Raw genomic sequence first — 8,379 nt, 5'->3', positions numbered from 1 at the left:
GAGAGAGAGAGAGAGAGAGAGAGAGAGAGAGAGAGAGAGAGAGAGAGAGAGTACATGTACACGGGCCGCAACATCACCGCTAGCCCGGTGGGATTTTCCAGATTAAGTTTAGTAATATTTGTTGTCGCTCGCATTTGCTTTTATTCTGGGGAAAGATATGACGCTGGCTCGTATTTATCAGCGACGGGTGTAGGAGGATAGACGACCGCCGTTGCCGTTGAAGCCAAGTGGTACAAAACGAGGAGGGGTGCCACGCGTGCGGTGTGATAGTAAAACTGGAAAAGCGCAGGTCTCGGCTAAACAACATACGGGCACGCGCGGCCAGCGACGTCCGTGCGCTGATCTAAATAATTGCGCCCTTTATAACGTCGACGGTGAAACACGAAAATAGAGTGTTACTTATTGATGGCTCGCTCGCGTTATACGCTGGCCCAAAATCCTTCTACGGTTGGCGATGCAAATTTAATTAGGCAAATACGCAAATGGAAAATTCGTTGAGCGGAAAATGTACCAGCGGTTTCTTTCGAGACTGCGCCCAAGAACCGCCGTTTCATTTCGACCGCGCGCGCTTGGCCGTGGCAAGATTCGCTAGGAGAAACAGCGGCGGCCATCTTTTCGCGATACAACAGATTTGGTCGCAGCGAGGACACGCGCAAGAACGGCAAATAAACAGCAGGCAAGATGACGTGCCCGCGCGCACGGCATCGTCTGCGTCTGAGCTCCGCCGCTTCCATGATTGCGTCTGGCAGACGCTCGCTCGCGGAATTGCCAAAAATGAAGCCCTCACGCGGGGAGAGAGACGACGAAATTTCCCAGTTTCTCTCGGAAAATTACAGTTGCATCGATTTTTGGCGGCAGTAAATTAAACAAGATTACGGCACTTAGTACACGGCAATCTGTGTAAGATCTGCGAGCAGTGACCCATCGATGTTCGCTAGAAGGGCGGGGTCAACTCTGATGTGAGGTACTGCTGCTTGCCGCTCCACTCGCGCGCTGTCTCGCTGTCAGCAACCACGCAAGTGACCCTATATATATATACATACATGGAGTATATATACTGTATGAGGATTGTAGTCCGCGGTGCTAGAGCCGTACTCTAATTTATGTGTGGCGTTAATTGGGTGTGTAAAAATTGCGCTGATTGCGTGCACTGATGAAAGACAGACGAGGGCATAACTTAGCTGTTGACATGCTAAATAACCCCCACCCGTGTTCCATTAACAGACGAGTACGAAAACATTAGCAGCTTCTTCTAGCAGATAAAGCAAACCTTCCACTAAGCAGCGCGATGTGCACATCCCGCACTTTATTGAGTATTCCCTATTGAGATGCGTAGCGAACGTAGCGAAAACTGATTGGTTATATCGATTTGACGTCAATATCACGTGAACATCGCGATCCCCGTTAGCGTAAGTACGGTTCCCCATCACACAATTGCGTGTCAGTGACCAAGTAAAATAGACATGACCCTATGGGTTCATTCGCTGGACCACTAGCAGGAGTGTATTCCCACATAGTCTAGTCGTATTATAACGCATCTTCCTTCGCTGGAATACACCTACATGCTACTTGTAAGGGTTACATAATCGGTGCAACGGATTTGCGCAGGGCTGTAAGGGAGCACATATTATGTCTAAGTAGCCATTTTATTCAAGTGAGTATGACCAACACGCGCCGCTATGCCACATGCTTCGCTTCACCTCCCGTTCATCTCCGTCCATGACCCGAATCCTGGGCCGCGCTGGGACGTGAGTGCAGCGCTCCCCGACACGGCACCCGCACGCATACATACCGTTGTTCTTCCCCCCCCCCGCTACAGCCATTCCCTCGATGTTAGCCACCGCGCCCGTGGTCGTCGCAATATAACGTACGAACAGCAGCATGCACACGGCCTAGCTGCCCCTGCTACTGCCGCTGCTGCTGCTGCTGCTACTGCTGCGCGGTCGGCCACACAAGGTTAGATAAACACACCGTTAGCTTTATGTGACCATAAACCAGATGGTCGTCTGCCGAACGGCTTCCTTTGTGCTGCTGCCTCCTTGTTAGGTAAATTCCATGTGAACCCGTGCACAGTATTAACAGGGGAGAGCTGGGTAAATGTGGTACGATGGAGTCAAAAATATGGCTCATTTTTGTTTGATCTGACTCATGCATTATCAGCTGCAATAGACAACACTGATCAATACCTCTTAGTTACCATGGAAACACACTCCGTTTCCATGGCAATGGACTCGGCTTTTAAAGTAAAAAGTAGGTGGTGCGGAAGATGACGGAGATGTTGCTGAGGCGACGATGCGGCAGACGACGTGCGGTCTTGCCGATGCTAAAACCTCGTTAGATTCATTACGGAAGCTGTTTACACGTGAAAGCGACGCCCCGGAGCGAGCGAGCGAGCGAGAAAGTGAGTGAGAGAGAATGTGAGAGCGAAAGGAAGAGAGCGCCAGGGAGAGCGAGAGAGAGAGAGAGAGAGAGAGAGAGAGACAGAGAGAGAGAGAGAGAGAGAGAGAGAGAGAGAGAGAGAGAGAGAGAGAAAGCCAAATAAATATATATAAAGAGAGGTAGATTGATAGATAAATAAATAAATTACATATATAATCAAGAGTCCATAATAGAGACAGACAGATATACATCCCAGACAGACAGAGAGACGGATGCGACGGACGACCGGACACCGGACAGATAGATGGATAAGATAGATAGATAGATAGATAGATAGTAGATAGATAGATAGATAGATAGATAGATAGATAGAAATAGATAGATAGATAGATAGATAGATCGATAGATAGATAGAATAGATAGATAGCAAAGGAAGAGAGAGAGAGAGAGCCAGAGAAGAGAAGACAGGGAGAGACCATAGACAGAGAGAGACGAGCGCGAAGAGAGAAGAGAGAGCAGAGAAAGAGAGAAAGAGAGAGAGAGAGAGAAGAGAGAGAGAGAGAGACGAGAGAGAGAGAGAGAGAGAGAGAGAGAGAGAGAGAAAGAGAAAAGAGAGAGAGAGAGAGAGAGAGAGAGAGAGAGAGAGTGAGAGAAGAGAGAAGAAAGAAAGAAAGAGACAGAGAGAGAGAGAGAGAGGAGAGAGAGAGAGACGATAGAGAGAGAGTAACATGTACACGGGCCGCAACATCACCGCTAGCCCCGGTGGGAATTTCCAGATTAAGTTAGTAAATATTTGTTGTCGCTCGCAATTTGCTTATTGTGGAAGATATGACGCGGCTCGTATATTAATCAGCGAGCGGGTGTAGAGGATAAAGACGACCGCCGTTGGCCGTTGAATGCAAGTGGTATCAAAACGGAGGAGGGTGGCCACGCGTGCGGTGTGAATAGAAAACTGAAAAGCGCAGGTCTCGGCTAACAACATACGGGCACGCGCGCCAGCGACGGTCCGTGCGCTGATCTAAATAATGCGCCCTTTAATAACGTCGACGGTGAAACACGAAAATAGAGTGTTACTTATTGATGGCTCGCTCGCGTTATAACGCTGGCCCAAAATCCTTCTACGGTGGCGACTGCACATTTAAATTAGGCAAACTACGCAAATGGAAATTCGTTGAGGCGGAAAATGTACCAGCGGTTTCTTTCGAGACTGCGCCCCAAGAACCGCCGTTTCATTTCGAACCCGCAGCGCTGGCCGTGGCAAGATCGCTAGGAGAAACAGCGGCGGCCATCTTTTCGCGATACAACAGATTTGGTCGCAGCGAGGACACGCGCAAGAACGGCAAATAAAACAGCAGGCAAGATGACGTGCGCGCGCGCACGGCATGCGCTGCGTCTTGAGCTCCGCGCTTCGCATGATTGCGTCTGGCAGACGCTCGCTACAGCGAATTGCCCAAAATGAAGCCGCTCACGCGGGGAGAGAAGACGACGAAATTTCCAGTTTCTCTCGAAAATTACAGTTGCATCGATTTTTGCGGCGGCAGTAAAATTAAACAAGATTTACGGCACTTAGTACACGGCAATCTGTGTAAGATCTGCGAGCAGTGCCATCGTGGTTTCGCTAGAAGGGCGGGGTAACTCTGATGTGAGGTACTGCTGCTTGCCGCTCCACTCGCCGCTGTCTCGCTGTCAGCAACCACCACCCAGTGACCCTATATATATATACATTACATGGATTAATTACCTGTATGAGGATTGTAGTCCGCGGTGCTAGAGCGTACTCTAATTTATGTGGTTGGGGGCGCCCGCGTTTAATTGGGTGTGTAAAAATTGCGCATGATTGCGTGCACTGATGAAAGACAGACGCAGGCATAACTTAGGGCAAAGCCGCAAACTGGATATAGGTATATATATATAATATATATATATATATTAAATATATTTATTTATTATTTATTTATTTATATAATACTCAAATACTTCGTTCATGAATAAATAAATAATTAAATAATATCTGGAGTGTATAATATAATCTCGATATTATACACTCCTGATAATATATATACACATATTATATGGATAGATAAATAAACAAATAAATAAATATATAGATAGATAGATAGATAGATAGATAGATAGATAGATAGATAGATAGATAGATAGATAGACATGCAGCAGAATACGATAGCGTGGGCTAGCAAGGAAGCATTACTGGGATTATCACATTAATCGCGCGCATGCGCACAGAGATTGAAAGCTTTGTAGGCTGACTAGCAATAGTGAAGGAAGCAACGCCACATTGGCTTCTATCACATCGCTTTATTTGGGTCCATTACATAGACGTGTCGCGTTCTATTACTGGCGGCTTATCAAGACACGATTGCCATCGAAAATAGCCCGCCCAATGCGTGTGTGAAAACTAGACCGAGATGCTGTCGCATCCCGTAAGATAGTATGTCAACAGTACTTAGAATAATGTAGATAAATCGACTGATAATAGTGCACAGGGAGGATATCTGCTCCGATGTTGCTCTACTAACGACGCTGAATGTTTAGACCATAATGCAACTACACGCAGGCCTAAATAAGGACAAGAGAAAAGAAAGGACAAATAGAACAGTCAATGGCTAATTCGTGAATATTTTTATACTTTAGTTTCACATTTGTAGTGAAGGTATCCTTGGGGTTAAACACGCATGGGCAAAACGTAGGTAAAACCCTGTTCATTGCTCTGCACACCTCCACGGTGAAACGAAGCTGAAACAATTTCAAGCAAACTGTCTGACAGTTCTATCACTATTACTGGAACCGGGGCACGATCTCGTGGTTTCTCGTGGTTCGCGAGAGCCACAGAGAGCATTTTAGAACCTGAATCGGTCACGTGTTGGTCAACCTATCACCATGCAATCAATTCAGCGTATTGTTTACATTTGATTTTCAACTAAACAGTCGGGTTGCAAGTTCATTTCGGGCCGAGACGTTAGAGTCAACAAAAACCATTGATGGTGATTATATGGGGCGACAATTAGAGCGCGCTTCGCAATAATTCACACAACACATCGAGCAGCAATTAAAACAGGAGGCGCTATTGTTCGGTTCTCCTTCCTAATTATCCCCCTTGTTGACTCACTTCCGCATGTAGAACTGACCTTCAGCCCCCATATATATATATATAATACTAATATAATACTATATATAATAATACACAAGGCGCGTACGCCAGGGGGGTTCGAGGGGTCGAAAGAACACCCCGCCCCCCCGGACTCGGAGCACCCCCCACCCCACCAAGCAAAAAAAAAAAAAATTTGCAAAATTTGGGCAAGAATTGTCAAGGCTACAGGTCGCTCCATTTTAGTGTAAAGTAATTGAAAATCTCCATCGTCGAGCGGGGAGGGTGAAGGCAGTGTTAACACCCGCCCCTTCCACACCTTCCTGAGCCCCACTCCCGCTCGTCGCTTGGCCCGCCTCGCCTGTCGCTTCGCGGCCCAGAGCGTAGGGGCGTGTTTGGGGGGTCGTCAGGGAAGTCCGGACCGCCCACCTTGCTCCGCCGCCGAAAACGCATACTGAGGGGGTCATAATTTAAAATTTTCTGGGGAGGGCCCCGCAAGACCCACCCCTGCGTGCTCGCTAACTTTGGTTACGTTGACCACCCCTCCCAGGTACAATCCTGTACAGCCGCATGGCAGCAGCAAATTGCCAACAATTGCAAAAACGATACCCAGCGCCCAATAGACAAGTGGCTAAACGGGCCTGTATACATATATCCATTATATTATAATATATATAATATTATATTAGAGTGCGACAAGTCTGCCTGCGCCATCGTAGGAAATGTCAATGTACACTCAAAAGAAATCCTTAAGGACCGACTGCCAAATCGTTTATTAAACTTTAGGTTTTCTATTGTTTTGGAAGATGAAATTTAGCACCGGGCCGCTGTAATATAGGCTAATTGCCTAAATACTCGGTCCTTCGATCCAGCTGCTTTCTTCTATCTTATAAATCTATCTATGACATCGTATTACTTCTCCGCACACACAACGCACGCAGTATAAATAATATATAAATATATATAATATATATATATATATACGCACATGTGTGTGTGTGTGCGTGTGTGGTGCCGTTCGTGCGTGTAGCGGTGTGCGGCTGTGCTGTGTTTGTTTGTGGCGTGGTAGTGTGTGTGTGTGTGTGTGTGTGTGTGTGTGTGTGTATGTGTGTGTGTGTGTGTGTGTGGTGGTGCTGCGCGCGGCGTGCGTGCGTAAGTGTGTGGGGGGAAAAAGAGACAGAGAGAGAGAGAGAGAGAGAGAGAGAAAGGGCGGAGGCGTGAGAGAGGGAGAGAGAGCCTATATATGTACATGTTGTCTAGGCACGTGTGCGCACCCGGGTGGTAACTAGTGCTGCGTCGCTAGTCTTTGATCGTACCGGCACAGGTAAATCGGAGCAGTGCGGGAAGACCGGCCCATCACTCGCACGGAGGCTCTCGCGGCGGGCGGCCGCCGGTAAGCCGGTCACCCGGCACGCGCCGGTTGCCGGGCGCGGCTGGATTTAGCCGAGCTTGCGGTAATACGCTCGTGTAATAAGAGGCCGCGCGCTGTCCACACCTGCCTCCTTTGCCCGAGTCACGATTACAAAGCGGCGGAGATGATTAAGATTGCCGTGCTCAGGGCGGGATCACCGCGGGCCATGGCCGACGTTTTAGCCACACGTCCGATCTAATCTGAGTGAACATCATTCGTGTCCGCGGCCGCCACGTGGTGCTGTCATACGTCTCTGCCTCCTATCAAATATAATAGAACGTTCGATGCGGTGCCACTATCGAGTATAATAGGACGTCGACGAAACAGCAACCACAGGGCTTCGAGCGAACTGACATTTGAAATTCGGGGACAGCGTAGAATGCGACCCTTTGTGCTGGTATTCGGCACGGAGACAGAGACGAAAGATTAATACGCGGCATTAAGATGATTGCGAAGGCGAACGCCAAGTAAAACATGAGCGCGCGAGAGAGAATCATCTTCCCCGAGGAGTCGTTAGGCTGGCGATTTACTGCGTTCTCACCACGGGCGCTATTGTGCGGCTAAAATGTTTTCGTAAAAATCCGCGGAACGGGTTAATAGTACGGCGCTTGTTAGCAGCGCAAGTGCTACTGCAGTGAGTCAAGTCTAGCGCGTAATCGACGCAAAATCTAGTAAACTTTCCCGAAAAAGCTCGAATTCCAATCGTGGTCGCATGGCAAACGAGATATTGTCGGGTTATTCAAATGCCTTTAACATCGGTAGGAATGCATCGGCGTAGCAGTGTACCGTTTCTTCAAGCAGACATACCCGCCCCCTCGTTATGCGTGTGCGTCGCATTTCGGCGAAAAATGCATTTGCACCCCTTCTTAAAAAAAATTCTCCACGGCAACACGGACACTGTAGGATATGCCTATCATGTTTGCTTCGTTAGCTTCCATTATCGTCCTTCTTATTGACAGAAATTTCATCGCGGGAAAAAATGCCTTCCTTTTTCCCTATCCGCTCGCATCCGATGAAAGCCCAGCTGATTAGGTATGACAAGCCGTAATGAGCATGCTCATCACCAGCGCGGTAGAGCGAGCGTGGCTCCCTGTAGCCAGCAGAATCACGCCGCGGTGACTCACTCCCGCACTGCCGCCCGCAGCGACACCACCTGGCGCGCGCAGGGTGCACTACGCTTACCATCTCGCTCGCAACATATATAGGGCCAATTTACGCTAAGACAGGAGATGCTCGGCCACTCGGTGAGATGACGATCGCAGTGAGCACGCCGGTTGGACATTAAACATTTACGACGCGCTGCCGCTCGCACACACAGACACTCCCGAACACACGCACGAACGCACGCACGCACGTACGCGCACACGCATACACACGCACACACACACACACTCACACACGCACACGCACACGCACACGCACACGCACACGCACACGCACACGCACACGCACACGCACACGCACACGCTCGCACACACACACA

The 8,379-nt window shown here is 48.7% G+C and overlaps 1 protein-coding gene across 1 annotated transcript in view; it reads right to left on the bottom strand.

The window, feature by feature from the left end:
* Positions 1 to 8,379, bottom strand: part of LOC106821453 (CUGBP Elav-like family member 4) — a gene marked incomplete in the record, with an annotated part of 62,107 nt that overhangs the window by 37,686 nt on the left and 16,042 nt on the right.

Source organism: Priapulus caudatus, unplaced genomic scaffold (genome assembly GCF_000485595.1).
Source record: "Priapulus caudatus unplaced genomic scaffold, Priapulus_caudatus-5.0.1 Scaffold74, whole genome shotgun sequence".
Lineage (NCBI taxonomy): Eukaryota > Metazoa > Priapulida > Priapulimorpha > Priapulimorphida > Priapulidae > Priapulus > Priapulus caudatus.
Note: the sequence above shows the minus strand (reverse complement) of the source record. Positions and strands in the feature narration are given on the sequence as shown.